Here is a 16,291-nt window from a genome sequence, read left to right on the forward strand (position 1 = left end):
TGTCAACTTCACGTTAGAGTCACGTCAATGTATGTCCAAAGGTTTAGAGGATAGAGACATTTTAATTTTTCGAGATTATTCAAAAGTTAATTTGTGAAAAGTCATATATCTCCCGATCTGTAGGTATGTGAGAGACAAAACTTCTGTCACTTTGAGGGAAAGTATATGTAAACTTCATGTCAGAGTCACGTCAATGTATGTCTATCTGTTTGGAGGATAGAGACATTTAAATCTTCCGAGATTATTCGAAAGTCAATTATTGAAAAGGCAAATATCTCCCGATCTGTAGGAACCTGAGAGACAAAACTTATGTCACTTTGAGGGAACGTATATGTCAACTTCATGTCAGAGCCACGTCAATTTAAGTCTAAGGGTTTCGAGTATAAAGTCATTTGAATTTTTCGAGATTATCCGAAAATCAATTTTTGAAAAAGCAAATATCTCACGATCTTTAGGAAACTGAGACACAAACCTTATGTCACTTTGAGGGAACGTGTATGTCAACTTCTTGTTAGAGTCACGTCAATGAATGTCTAAGGGCTTCGAGGATAGAGACATTATAATTTTTCAAGATTATTCGAAAGTGAATTTTTGAAAAGGCAAATATCTCCCGATCTGTAGGAATCTGCGAGACAAAACTTAAGTCTCTATGAGGGAACGTATATGTCAACTTCATGTCATAGCCAAGTCAATGTAAGTCCAAGGGTTTGGAGTATAGACTCATTTGAATTTTTCGAGATTATTCGAAAATCAATATTTGAAAGGGCAAATATCTTCCGATCTGTAGGAATCTGAGAGACAAAACTTATGTCACTTTGAGATAACGTATATGTCAACTTCATTTCAGAGTCACGTCAATGTATGTCCAAGGGTTTGGAGGATAGAGATATTTGAATTTTTCGAGATTATACAAATGACAATTTTTGAAAAGGCAAATAACTCCCGATCTGTAGGAATCTGAGAGACAAGCCTTATCTCACTTAGAGGGACCGTGTATCTTAACTTCATGTCAGAGTCACGTCAATGTATGTCCAAGGGTTTGGAGGATAGAAACATTTTAATTTTCCGAGAATATTCGAAAGTCAATTTTTGAAAAAGCAAATATCTCCCGATGTGTAGGAATCTGAGAGACAAAACTTATGTCAATTTGAGGGAACGTATTTGTCAACTTCATGTCAGTGTCTTGTCAATGTATGTCCAAGGGTTTGGAGGATAGACACATTTAAATTTTTCGATATTATTCGAGTGTCAATTTTTGTAAAAGCAAATATCTCCCGATCTGTTGGAATCTGAGAGACAAAACTTATGTCACTTTGAGGGAACTTATATGTCAACTTCATGTCAGAGTCTTGTCAATGTATGTCCAAGGGTTTGGAGGATAGAGACATTTTAATTTTTCGAGATTATACGAAAGTCAATTTTTGAAAAGGCAAACATCTCCCGATCTGTAGGAATCTGAGAGACAAACCGTATGTCACTTTGACGGAAAGTATATGTCAACTTCATGTCAGAGTGTGGTCAATGTATGTCCAAGGGTTTGGAGGATAGAGACATTTCAATTTTTCGAGATTATTCGAAAGTCAATTTTTGAAAATTCAAATATCTCCCGATATGTAGTAATCTGAGAGACACAACTTATGTCACTTTTAGGGAACGTGTATGTCAACTTCATGTCAGAGTCACGTTAATGTCAATTTTTAAAAGAAATCAAATATCTCCCGATCTGTAGGATTCTGAGACACAAACCTTATTTCACTTTGAAGGAACGTGTATGTCAACTTCATGTCAGAGGCACGTCAATGTATGTCCAAGGGTTTGGAGGATAGAAATATTTAAATTTTTCGAGATTATTCGAAAGTCAATTCTTGAAAAGGCAAATATCTCCCGATGTGTAGGAATCTGAGAGACAAACCTTATGTCAATTTGATGGAACGTATATGTCAACTTCATGTGAGAGTCACGTCAATGTATGTCCAAGGGTTTGGAGGATAGACACATTTAAATTTTTCGATATTATTCGAGTGTCAATTTTTGAAAAGGCAAACATCTTCCGATCTGTAGTAATCTGAGAGACACAACTTATGTCACTTTTAGGGAACGTATATATCAACTTCATGTCAGAGTCTGGTCAATGTATTTCCAAGGGTTTGGAGGATAGAGACATTTAAATTTTTCGAGATTATTCGAAAGTCAATTTTTGAAAAGGCAAATATCTCCCGATCTGTAGGAATCTGAGAGACAAACCTTATGTCAATTTAAGTTAACGTATATATAAACATCATGTCAGAGTCTGGTCAAAGTATGTCCAAGGGTTTGGAGGATAGAAACATTTCAATTTTTCGAGATTATTCGAAAGTCAATTTTTGAAAATTCAAATATCTCCCGATCTGTAGGAATCTGAGAGACAAAACTTATGTCCCTTTGAGGGAACGTATATGTCAACTTCATGTCAGAGTCTAGTCAAAGTATATCCAAGGGTTTGGAGGATAGAAATATTTGAATTTTTCGAGATTATTCAAATGTCAATTTTTGAAAAGGCAAATATCTCCCGATCTGTAGGAATCTGAGAGACAAAACTTATGTCACGTTGAGGAAACGTATATGTCAACTTCATGTCAGAGTCTAGTCAAAGTATGTCCAAGGGTTTGGAGGATAGAAATATTTGAATTTTTCGAGATTATTCAAATGTCAATTTTTGAAAAGGCAAATATCTCCTGATCTGTAGGAATCTGAGAGATAAAACTTAAGTCACTCTGAGGGAACATATATGTCAACTTCATGTCAGAGCCACGTCAATGTAAGTCCAAGGGTTTGGAGTATAGACTCATTTGAATTTTTCGAGATTATTCGAAAGTGAAATTTTGAAAAGGCAAATATCTCCCGATCTGTAGGAATCTGAGAGAAAAAACTTATGTCACTTTGAGGGAACGTATATGTCAACTTCATGTCAGAGTTTTGTCAATGTATGTCCAAGGGTTTGGAGGATAGAGACATTTTAATTTTTCGAGATTATTCGAAAGTCAATTTTTGAAAGGGCAAATATCTTCCGATCTGTACTAATCTGAGAGACAAAACTTATGTCACTTTGAGGGAACGTATATGTCAACTTCATGTCAGAGTCACGTCAAAGTATGTCCAAGGGTTTGGAGGATAGAGATATTTGAATTGTTCGAGATTATTCAAATGTCAATTTTTGAAAAGGCAAATATCTCCCGATCTGTAGGAATCTGAGAGACAAAACTTATGTCACGTTGAGGGAACGTATATGTCAACTTCATGTCAGAGTCACGTGAATGTATGTCCAAGGGTTTGGAGTATAGACTCATTTGAATTTTTCGAGATTATTCGAAAATCAATTTTTGAAAAGGCAAATATCTCCCGATCTGTAGGAAACTGAGACACAAACCTTATGTCACTTTGAGGGAACGTGTATGTCAACTTCATGTTATAGTCACGTCAAAGTATGTTTAAGGGTTTGGAGGATAGAGACATTTTAATTTTTCGAGATTATTCGAAAGTCAATTTTTGAAAGGGCAAATATCTTCCGATCTGTACTAATCTGAGAGACAAAACTTATGTCACTTTGAGGGAACGTATATGTCAACTTCATGTCAGAGTCACGTCAAAGTATGTCTAAGGGTTTGGAGGATAGAGATATTTGAATTGTTCGAGATTATTCAAATGCCAATTTTTGAAAAGGCAAATATCTCCCGATCTGTAGGAATCTGAGAGACAAAACCTATGTCACGTTGAGGGAACGTATATGTCAACTTCATGTCAGAGTGACGTCAATGTATGTCCAAGGGTTTGGAGGATAGAGACATTTAAATTTTTCGAGATTATACGAAAGACAATTTTTGAAAATTCAAATATCTCCCGATCTGTACGAATCTGAGACACAAACCTTATGTCACTTTGAGGGAACGTGTATGTCAACTTCATGTCAGAGACACGTCAATGTATGTCCAAGGGTTAAGAGGATAGAAATATTTTAATTTTCCGAGAATATTCGAAAGTCAATTTTTGAAAAGGCAAATATCTCCCGATGTGTAGGAATCTGAGAGACAAAACTTATGTCAATTTGAGGGAATATATATGTCAACTTCATGTCAGAGTCACGTCAATGTATGTCCATGGGTTTGGAGGATAGAGACATTTGAATTTTTCGATATTATTCGAGTGTCATTTTGTGAAAAGGCAAATATCTCCCGATCTGTACGGATCTGAGAGACAAAATTTATGTCACTTTGAGGGAACGTATATGTCAACTTCATGTCAGAGTCTTGTCAATGTATGTCCAAGGGTTTGGAGGATAGAGACATTTTAATTTTTCGAGATTATTCGAAAGACAATTTTTGAAAAGGCAAATATCTCCCGATCTGTATTAATCTGAGAGACAAACCTAATGTCAATTTAAGGGAACGTATATGTAAACGTCATGTCAGAGTCTGGTCAAAGTATGTCCAAGGGTTTGGAGGATAGAAACATTTCAATTTTTCGAGATTATTCGAAAGTCAATTTTTGAAAATTCAAATATCTCCCGATCTGTAGGAATCTGAGAGACAAAACTTATGTCCCTTTGAGGGAATGTATATGTCAACTTCATGTCAGAGTCTAGTCAATCTATGTCCAAGGGTTTGGAGGATAGAGACATTTAAATTTTTCGACATTATTCGAAAATGAATTTTTAAAAGGCAAATATCTCCCGATCAGTAGGAATCTGCGAGACAAAACTTAAGTAACTATGAGGGAACGTATATGTCAACTTCATGTCAGAGCCACGTCAATGTAAGTCCAAGGGTTTGGAGTATAGGCACATTTGAATTTTTCGAGATTATTCGAAAGTCAATTTTTGAAAAGGCAAATACCTCTCGATGTGTAGGAATCTGAAAGACAAAACTTATGTCAATTTGAGGGAACGTATATGTCAACTTCATGTCAGAGTCTTGTCAATGTATGTCCAAGGGTTTAGAGGATAGAGACATTTCAATTTTTCGAGATTATTGGAAAGTCAATTTTTGAAAAGGCAAACATCTTCCGATCTGTAGGAATCTGAGAGACAAACCTTATGTCGCTTTGAGGGAACGTATATGTCAACTTCATGTCAGAGTCTGGTCAATGTATGTCTAAGGGTTTGGAGGATAGAGACATTTTAATTTTTCGAGATTATTCGAAAGTCAATTTTTGAAAAGGCAAATATCTTCCGATCTGTAGGAATCTGAGAGACAAGACTTATGTCACTTTTAGGGAACTTATATGTCTACTTCATGTCAGAGTCACGTCAAAGTATGACCAAAGGTTTGGAGTATAGACTCATTTGAATTTTTCGAGATTATTCAAATGTCAATTTTAGAAGAGGCAAATATCTCCCGATCTGTAGGAATCTGAGAGACAAAACTTATGTCACGTTGAGGAAAATTATATGTCAACTTCATGTCAGAGTCACGTCAATGTATGTCCAAGTGTTTAGAGGATAGAGACATTTTATTATTTCGAGATTATTCGAAAGTGTATTTTTCAAAAGGCTAATATCTCCCGATGTGTAGGAATCTGAGAGACAAAACTTATGTCACTTTGAGGGAACTTATATGTCAACTTCATGTCAGAGTCTTGTCAATGTATGTCCAAGGGTTTGGAGGATAGAGACATTTAAATTTTTCGAGATTATTCGAAAGTCAATTTTTGAAAACGTAAATATCTCCTGATCTGTAGGAATCTGAGACACAAACCTTATGTCACTTTGAGGGAACGTGTATGTCAACTTCATGTCAGAGTCACGTCAATGTATGTCTAAGGGTTTGGAGGATAGACACATTTTAATTTTTCGAGATTATTTGAAAGTCAATTTTTGAAAGGGCAAATATCTTCCGATCTGTTTGAATCTGAGGGACAAAACTTATGTCACTTTGAGGGAACGTATATGTCAACTTCATGTCAGAGTCACGTTAAAGTATGTCCAAGGGTTTGGAGGATAGAGATATTTGAATTGTTCGAGATTATTCAAATGTCAATTTTTGAAAAGGCAAATATCTCCCGATCTGTAGGAATCTGAGAGACAAAACTTATGTCACGTTGAGGGAACGTATATGTCAACTTCATGTCAGAGTCACGTCAATGTATGCCCAAGGGTTTGGAGGATAGAGACATTTTAATTTTTCGATATTATTCGAAAGACAATTTTTGAAAATTCAAATATTTCCCGATCTGTACGAATCTGAGACACAAACCTTATGTCACTTTGAGGGAACGTGTATGTCAACTTCATGTTAGAGTCACGTCAATGTATGTCCAAGGGTTAAGAGGATAGAAATATTTTAATTTTCCGAAAATATTCGATAGTCAATTTTTGAAAAAGCAAATATCTCCCGATGTGTAGGAATCTGAGAGACAAAACTTATGTCAATTTGAGGGAATGTATATGTCAACTTCATGTCAGAGTCACGTCAATGTATGTCCATGGGTTTGGAGGATAGAGACATTTGAATTTTTCGATATTATTCGAAAGTCAATTTTTGAAAAGGCAAATATCTCCCGATCTGTACGGATCTGAGAGACAACATTTATGTCACTTTGAGGGAACGTATTTGTCAACTTCATGTCAGAGTCTTGTCAATGTATGTCCAAGGGTTTGGAGGATAGAGACATTTTAATTTTTCGAGATTATTCGAAAGTCAATTTTTGAAAAGGCAAATATCTCCCGATCTGTAGGAATCTGAGAGACAAACCTTATGTCGCTTTGAGGGAACGTATATGTCAACTTCATGTCAGAGTCTGGTCAATGTATGTCTAAGGGTTTGGAGGATAGAGACATTTCAATTTTTCGAGATTATTGGAAAGTCAATTTTTGAAAAGGCAAACATCTTCCGATCTGTAGGAATCTGAAAGACAAAACTTATGTAACTTTGAGGGAACGTATATGTCAACTTCATGTCAGAGTCACGACGAAGTATGTCCAAGGGTTTGGAGGATAGAGATATTTGAATTTTTCGAGATTATTCAAATGTCAATTTTTGAAAAGGCAAATATCTCCCGATCTGTAGGAATCTGAGAGATAAAACTTAAGACACTATGAGGGAACGTATATGTCAACTTCATGTCAGAGCCACGTCAATGTAAGTCCAAGGGTTTGGAGTATAGACTCATTTGAATTTTTCGAGATTATTCGAAAGTGAAATTTTGAAAAGGAAAATATCTCCCGATCTGTAGGAATCTGAGAGACAAAACTTATGTCACTTTGAGGGAACGTATATGTCAACTTCATGTCAGAGTTATGTCAATGTATGTCCAAGGGTTTGGAGGATAGAGACATTTAAATTTTTCGAGATTATTCGAAAGTCAAATTATGAAAAGGCAAATATCTCACGATCTGTAGGAAGCTGAGAGACAAAACCTATGTCACTTTGAGGTAACGTAAATGTCAACTACATGTCAGAGCCACGTCAATGTATGTCCAAGGGGTTGGAGGATAGAGACATTTTAATTTTTAGAGATTATTCTAAAGTCAATTTTTGAAAAGGCAAATATCTCCCGATCTGTAGGAATCTGAGTGTCAAAACTTATGTAACTTTGAGGGAAAGTATATGTCTACTTCATGTCAGAGTCACGTCAGTGTATGTCTAACTGTTTGGAGGATAGAGACATTTAAATTTTTCGAGATTATTCGAAAGTCAATTTTTGAAAAGGCAAATATCTCCCGATCTGTAAGGATCTGAGAGACAAAATTTATGTCACTTTGAGGGACCGTATATGTCAACTTCATGTCAGAGTCTTGTCAATGTATGTTCAAGGGTTTGGAGGATAGAGACATTTTAATTTTTCGAGATTATTCGAAAGTCAATTTTTGAAAAGGCAAATATCTCCCGATCTGTAGGAATCTGAGTGACAAACCTTATGTCACTTTAATGGAACGTATATGTCAACTTCATGTCAGAGTCTGGTCAAAGTATGTCCAAGGGTTTGGAGGATAGAAACATTTCAATTTTTCGAGATTATTCGAAAGTCAATTTCTGAAAATTCAAATGTCTCCCGATCTGTAGGAATCTGAGAGACAAAACTTATGTCCCTTTGAGGGAACGTATATGTCAACTTCATGTCAGAGTCTAGTCAATCTATGTCCAAGGGTTTGGAGGATAGAGACATTTCAATTTTTCGAGATTATTCGAAAATGAATTTTTAAAAGGCAAATATCCCCCGATCAGTAGGAATCTGCGAGACAAAACTTAAGTCACTATGAGGGAACGTATATGTCAACTTCATGTTAGAGCCACATCAATGTAAGTCCAAGGGTTTGGAGTATAGTCTCATTTGAATTTTTCGAGATTATTCGAAAGTCAATTTTTGAAAAGGCAAATACATCCCGATGTGTAGGAATCTGAGAGACAAAACTTATGTCAATTTGAGGGACCGTATATGTCAACTTCATGTCAGAGTCTTGTCAATGTATGTCCAAGGGTTTGGAGGATAGAGACATTTAAATTTTTCGAGATTATTCGAAAGTCAATTTTTGAAAAGGCAAATATCTCCCTATCTTTAGGAATCTGAGAGACAAACCTTATGTCGCTTTGAGGGAACGTATATGTCAACTTCATGTCAGAGTCTGGTCAATGTATGTCTAAGGGTTTGGAGGAGAGAGACATTTCAATTTTTCGAGATTATTGGAAAATCAATTTTTGAAAAGGCAAACATCCTCCGATCTGTTGGAATCTGAGAGACAAAACTTATGTAACTTTGAGGGAACGTTTATGTCAACCTCATGTCAGAGTCACGTCAAAGTATGTCCAAGGGTTTGGAGGATAGAAATATTTGAATTTTTCGAGATTATTCAAATGTCAATTTTTGAAAAGGCAAATATCTCCCGATCTGTAGGAATCTGAGAGATAAAACTTAAGTCACTATGAGGGAACGTATATGTCAACTTCATGTCAGAGCCACGTCAATGTAAGTCCAAGGGTTTGGAGTATAGACTCATTTGAATTTTTCGTGATTATTCGAAAGTGAAATTTTGAAAAGGCAAATATCTCCCGATCTGTAGGAATCTGAGAGACAAAACTTATGTCACTTTGAGGGAACGTATATGTCAACTTCATGTCAGAGTTATGTCAATGTATGTCCAAGGGTTTGGAGGATAGAGACATTTAAATTTTTCGAGATTATTCGAAAGTCAAATTATGAAAAGGCAAATATCTCCCGATCTGTAGGAAGCTGAGAGACAAAACCTATGTCACTTTGAGGTAACGTAAATGTCAACTACATGTCAGAGCCACGTCAATGTATGTCCAAGGGGTTGGAGGATAGAGACATTTTAATTTTTAGAGATTATTCTAAAGTCAATTTTTGAAAAGGCAAATATCTCCCGATCTGTAGGAATCTGAGTGTCAAAACTTATGTAACTTTGAGGGAAAGTATATGTCTACTTCATGTCAGAGTCACGTCAGTGTATGTCTAACTGTTTGGAGGATAGAGACATTTAAATTTTTCGAGATTATTCGAAAGTCAATTTTTGAAAAGGCAAATATCTCCCTATCTTTAGGAATCTGAAAGACAAACCTTATGTCGCTTTGAGGGAACGTATATGTCAACTTCATGTCAGAGTCTGGTCAATGTATGTCTAAGGGTTTGGAGGAGAGAGACATTTCAATTTTTCGAGATTATTCAAATGTCAATTTTTGAAAAGGCAAATATCTCCCGATCTGTAGGAATCTGAGATATAAAACTTAAGTCACTATGAGGGAACGTATATGTCAACTTCATGTCAGAGCCACGTCAATGTAAGTCCAAGGGTTTGGAGTATAGACTCATTTGAATTTTTCGAGATTATTCGAAAGTGAAATTTTGAAAAGGCATATATCTCCCGATCTGTAGGAATGTGAGAGACAAAACTTCTGTCACTTTGAGGGAAAGTATATTTCAACTTCATGTCAGAGTCACGAAAATGTATGTCTAACTGTTTGGAGGATAGAGACATTTAAATTTTCCGAGATTATTCGAAAGCCAATTTTTGAAAAGGCAAATATCTCCCGATCTGTATTAATCTAAGACACAAACCTTATGTCACTTTGAGGGAACGTGAATGTCAACTTCATGTCAGAGTCACGTCAATGTATGTCCAAGGGTTTGGAGGATAGAGACATTTAAATTTTTCGAGATTATTCGAAAGTCAATTTTTAAAGGTCAAAAATCTTCCGATCTGTAGGAATCTCATAGACAAAACTTATGTCACTTTGAGGGAACGTATATGTCAACTTCATGTCAGAGTCTTGTCAATGTATATCCAAGGGTTTAGAGGATAGAGCCCATTTTAATTTTTCGAAATTATTCGAAAGTCAATTTTTGAAAAGGCAAATATCTCCTGATCTGTAGGAATCTGAGAGGCAAATCTTATGTCACTTTGATGGAACGTATATGTCAACTTCATGTCAGAGTCACGTCAATGTATGTCCAGGGGTTTGGAGGATAGAAACATTTTAATTTAACCAAAATATTCGAAAGTCAATTTATGAAAAGGCAAATATCTCCCGATGTGTAGGAATCTGAGAGACAAAACTTATGTCAATTTGAGGGAACGTATATGTCAACTTCATGTGAGAGTCACGTCAATGTATGTCCAAGGGTTTGGAGGATAGAGACATTTTAATTTTTCGATATTATTCGAGAGTCAATTTTTGAAAAGGCAAATATCTCCCGATGTGTAGGAATCTGAGAGACAAAACTTATGTCACTTTGAAGTAACGTATATGTCAACTTCATGTCAGAGCCACGTCAAAGTATGTCCAAGGGTTTGGAGGATAGAGACATTTAAATTTTTCGATATTATTCGAGTGTCAATTTTTGAAAAGGCAAATATCTCCTGATATGTAGGAATCTGAGAGACAAAACTTATGTCACTTTGAGGTAACGTAAATGTCAACTTCATGTCAGAGTCACGTCAATGTATGTCCAAGGGTTTGGAGGATAGAGACATTTTAATTTTTAGAGATTATTCTAAAGACAATTTTTGAAAAGGCAAATATCTCCCGATCTGTAGGAATGTGAGAGACAAAACTTCTGTCACTTTGAGGGAAAGTATATGTCAATTTCATGTCAGAGTCACGAAAATGTATGTCTAACTGTTTGGAGGATAGAGATATTTAAATTCTGTGAAATTATTCGAAATTCAATTATTGAAAAGGCAAATATTTCCCGATCTGTAGGAATCTGAGAGACAAAACTTATGTCACTTTGAGGGAACGTATATGTCGACTTCATGTCAGAGCCACGTCAATGTAAGTACAAGGGTTTGGAGTATATACTCATTTGAATATTTCGAGATTATTCGAAAATCAATTTTTGAAAAGGCAAATATCTCCCGATCTGTATTAATCTGAGACACAAACCATATGTCACTTTGAGGGAACGTGTATGTCAATTTCATGTTAGAGTCACGTCAATGTATGTCTAAGGGTTTGGAGGATAGAGACATTTTAATTTTTCGAGATTATTCGAAAGTCAATTTTTGAAAGGGCAAAAATCTTCCGATCTGTAGGAATCTGAGAGACAAAACTTATGTCACTTTGAGGGAACGTATATGTCAACTTCATGTCAGAGTCTTGTCAATGTATTTCCAAAGGTTTAGAGGATAGAGACATTTTAATTTTCCGAGATTATTCGAAAGTCAATTTTTGAAAAAGCAAATATCTCCCGATCTGTATTAATCTGAGACACAAACCTTATGTCACTTTGAGGGAACGTGAATGTAAACTTCATGTTAGAGTCACGTCAATGTATGTCTAAGGGTTTGGAGGATAGAGACATTTAAATTTTTCGAGATTATTCGAAAGTCAATTTTTGAAAGGGCAAAAATCTTCCGATCTGTAGGAATCTGAGAGACAAAACTTATGTCACTTTGAGGGAACGTATATGTCAACTTCATGTCAGAGTCTTGTCAATGTATTTCCAAAGGTTTAGAGGATAGAGACATTTTAATTTTCCGAGATTATTCGAAAGTCAATTTTTGAAAAGGCAAATATCTCCTGATCTGTAGGAATCTGAGAGACAAATCTTATGTCACTTTGAGGGAACGTATATGTAAACCTCATGTCAGAGTCACGTCAATGTATGTCCAAGGGTTTGGAGAATAGAAACATTTTAATTTAACGAGAATATTCGAAAGTCAATTTATGAAAAGGCAAATATCTCCCGATGTGTAGGAATCTGAGAGACAAAACTTATGTCAATTTGAGGGAACGTATATGTCAACTTCATGTCAGAGTCACGTCAATGTATGTCCAAGGGTTTGGAGGATAGAAATTTCAATTTTTCGATATTATTCGAGTGTCAATTTTTGAAAAGGCAAATATCTCCCGATGTGTAGGAATATGAGAGACAAAACTTATGTCACTTTGAGGGAACTTATATGTCAACTTCATGTCAGAGTCTTGTCAATGTATGTCCAAGGGTTTTTAGGATAGAGACATTTAATTTTTTCGAGATTATTCGAAAGTCAATTTTTGAAAAGGCAAATATCTCCCGATCTGTAGGAATCTGAGAGACAAACCTTATGTCACTTTGAGGGAACGTATGTGTCAACTTCATGTCACAGTGACGTCAATGTATGTCGAAAGGTTTGGAGGATAGAGACATTTTAATTTTTCGAGGTTAATCGAAAGTCAATTTCTGAAAAGGCAAATATCTCCCGATCAGTAGGAATCCGAGAGAGAAACTTATGTCACTTTGAGGGAACGTATATGTCAACTTCATGTCAGAGTCACGTCAATGTATGTCCAAGTGTTTGGATTATAGAGACATTTAAATTTTTCGAGATTATTACAAAGCCAATTTTTGTAAAGGCAAATATCTCCCGATCTGTAGGAATCTGAGAGACAAATCTTATGTAACTTTGAGGGAACGTATATGTCAACATCATGTCAGAGTCACGTCAATGAATGTATATGGGTTTGGAGGATAGAGACATTTAAATTCTTCGAGATTATTCGAAAGTCAATTATTCAAATGCAAATATCACCCGATCTGTAGGAATCTGAGAGACAAACCTGATGTCACTTTGAGGGATCGTATATATCAACTTCATGTCAGAGTCACGTCAATGAATGCACAAGGGTTTGGAGGATAGAGACATTTTAATTTCTGGAGATTATTCGAAAGTCAATTTCTGAAAAGGCAAATGTCTCCCTATATGTAGGAATCTGAGAGAAAAAACTTATGTCACCTTGAGGGAACGAATATGTCAACTTCATGTCAGAGTCACGTCAATAAATGTCCAAGGGTTTGGAGGATAGAGACATTTAAATTTTTAGTGATTATTCTAAAGTCAATTTTTGAAAAGGCAAATATCTCCTGATCTGTAGGAATCTGAGAGACAAATCTTATGTCACTTTGAGGGAATGTATATGTCCACTTCATGTCTGAGTCACGTAAATGTATGTCCAAGGGTTTGGAGGATAGAAACATTTTAATTTTCAGAGAATATTCGAAAGTCAATTTTTCAAAAAGGCAAATATCTCCCGATCTGTAGGAATCTGAGAGACAAAACTTATGTAACTATGAGGGAACGTATATGTCAACTTCATGTCAGAGCCACGTCAATGTATGTCAAAGGGTTTGGAGGATAGAGACATTTTAATTTTTCGAGATTTTTCGAAAATCAATTTTTGAAAAGGCAAATATCTCCCGACCTGTAGGAATCTGAGAGACAAAACTTATGTCACTTTGAGGGAACGTATATGTCAACTTCATGTCAGAGTCACATTTATGTATGTCCAAGGGTTTGGAGGATAGAGACATTTAAATTTTTCGAGATTATTCGAAAGTCAATTTTTGAAAAGGCAAATATCTACCGATCTGTAGGAATCTGAGGGACAAAACGTATGTCACTTTGAGGGAACGAATATGTCAACTTCATGTCAGAGTCACGTCAATGTATGTCCAACGGTTTGGAGGATAGAGACATTTAAATTTTTCGAGATTATTCGAAAGTCAAATTCTGAAAAGGCAAATATCTCCCGATCTGTACGAATCTGAAAGACAAAACTTATGTCACTTTGAGGTAACGTATATGTCCACTTCATGTCAGAGCCACGTCAATGTATGTCAAGGGTTTGAAGGATAGAGACATTTTAATTTTTAGTGATTATTCTAAAGTCAATTTAGGAAAAGGCAAATATCTCCCGATCTGTAGGAATCTGCGAGACAAAACTTATGTAACTATGAGGGAAAGTATAAGTCAACTTCACGTTAGAGTCACGTCAATGTATGTCCAAGGGTTTGGAGGATAGAGACATTTTAATTTTTCGAGATTATTCGAAAGTCAATTTTGAAAAGGCATATATCTCCCGATCTGTAGGTATGTGAGAGACAAAACTTCTGTCACTTTGATTGAAAGTATATGTCAATTTCATGTCAGAGTCACGAAAATGTATGTCTAACTGTTTGGAGGATAGAGACATTTAAATTTTCCGAGATTATTCGAAAGTCAATATATGAAAAGGCAAATATCTCCCGATCTGTATTAATCTGAGACACAAACCTTATGTCACTTTGAGGGAACGTGAATGTCAACTTCATGTTAGAGTCACGTCAATGTATGTCTAAGGGTTTGGAGGATAGAGACATTTAAATTTTTCGATATTATTCGAAAGACAATTTTTGAAAATTCAAATATTTCCCGATCTGTACGAATCTGAGACACAAACCTTATGTCACTTTGAGGGAACGTGTATGTCAACTTCATGTTAGAGTCACGTCAATGTATGTCCAAGGGTTAAGAGGATAGAAATATTTTAATTTTCCGAAAATATTCGATAGTCAATTTTTGAAAAAGCAAATATCTCCCGATGTGTAGGAATCTGAGAGACAAAACTTATATCAATTTGAGGGAATGTATATGTCAACTTCATGTCAGAGTCACGTCAATGTATGTCCATGGGTTTGGAGGATAGAGACATTTGAATTTTTCGATATTATTCGAAAGTCAATTTTTGAAAAGGCAAATATCTCCCGATCTGTACGGATCTGAGAGACAACATTTATGTCACTTTGAGGGAACGTATTTGTCAACTTCATGTCAGAGTCTTGTCAATGTATGTCCAAGGGTTTGGAGGATAGAGACATTTTAATTTTTCGAGATTATTCGAAAGTCAATTTTTGAAAAGGCAAATATCTCCCGATCTGTAGGAATCTGAGAGACAAACCTTAGGTCAATTTAAGGGAACGTATATGTAAACTTCAAGTCAGAGTCTGGTCAAAGTATGTCCAAGGGTTTTTAGGATAGAAACATTTCAATTTTTCGAAATTATTCGAAAGTCAATTTTTGAAAAATCAAATATCTCCCGATCTGTAGGAATCTGAGAGACAAAACTTATGTCCCTTTGAGGGAACGTATATGTCAACTTCATGTCAGAGTCTAGTCAATCTATGTCCAAGGGTTTGGAGGATAGAGACATTTCAATTTTTCGAGATTATTCGAAAATGAATTTTTAAAAGGCAAATATCTCCCGATCAGTAGGAATCTGCTAGACAAAACTTAAGTCACTATGAGGGAACGTATATGTCAACTTCATGTCAGGGCCACGTCAATGTAAGTCCAAGGGTTTGGAGTATAGACTCATTTGAATTTTTCGAGATTATTCGAAAGTCAATTTTTGAAAAGGCAAATATCTCCCGATGTGTAGGAATCTGAGAGACAAAACTTGTGTCACTTTGAGGGAACGTATATGTCAACTTCATGTCAGAGTCTTGTCAATGTATGTCCAAGGGTTTGGAGGATAGAGACATTTAAATTTTTCGAGATTATTCGAAAGTCAATTTTTGAAAAGGCAAATATCTCCCGATCTGTAAGAATCTGTGAGACAAGCCTTATGTCGCTTTGAGGGAACGTATATGTCAACTTCATGTCAGAGTCTGGTCAATGTATGTCTAAGGGTTTGGAGGATAGAGACATTTCAATTTTTCGAGATTATTGGAAAGTCAATTTTTGAAAAGGCAAACATCTTCCGATCTGTAGGAATCTGAAAGACAAAACTTATGTAACTTTGAGGGAACGTATATGTCAACTTCATGTCAGAGTCACGACGAAGTATGTCCAAGGGTTTGGAGGATAGAGATATTTGAATTTTTCGAGATTATTCAAATGTCAATTTTTGAAAAGGCAAATATCTCCCGATCTGTAGGAATCTGAGAGATAAAACTTAAGTCACTATGAGGGAACGTATATGTCAACTTCATGTCAGAGCCACGTCAATGTAAGTCCAAGGGTTTGGAGTATAGACTCATTTGAATTTTTCGAGATTATTCGAAA

The sequence above is a fragment of the Zootermopsis nevadensis genome, unplaced genomic scaffold (genome assembly GCF_977971745.1).
Source record: "Zootermopsis nevadensis isolate Lab colony 2312 unplaced genomic scaffold, Znev_1.0 Znev_ptg000075l, whole genome shotgun sequence".
NCBI lineage: Eukaryota > Metazoa > Arthropoda > Insecta > Blattodea > Termopsidae > Zootermopsis > Zootermopsis nevadensis.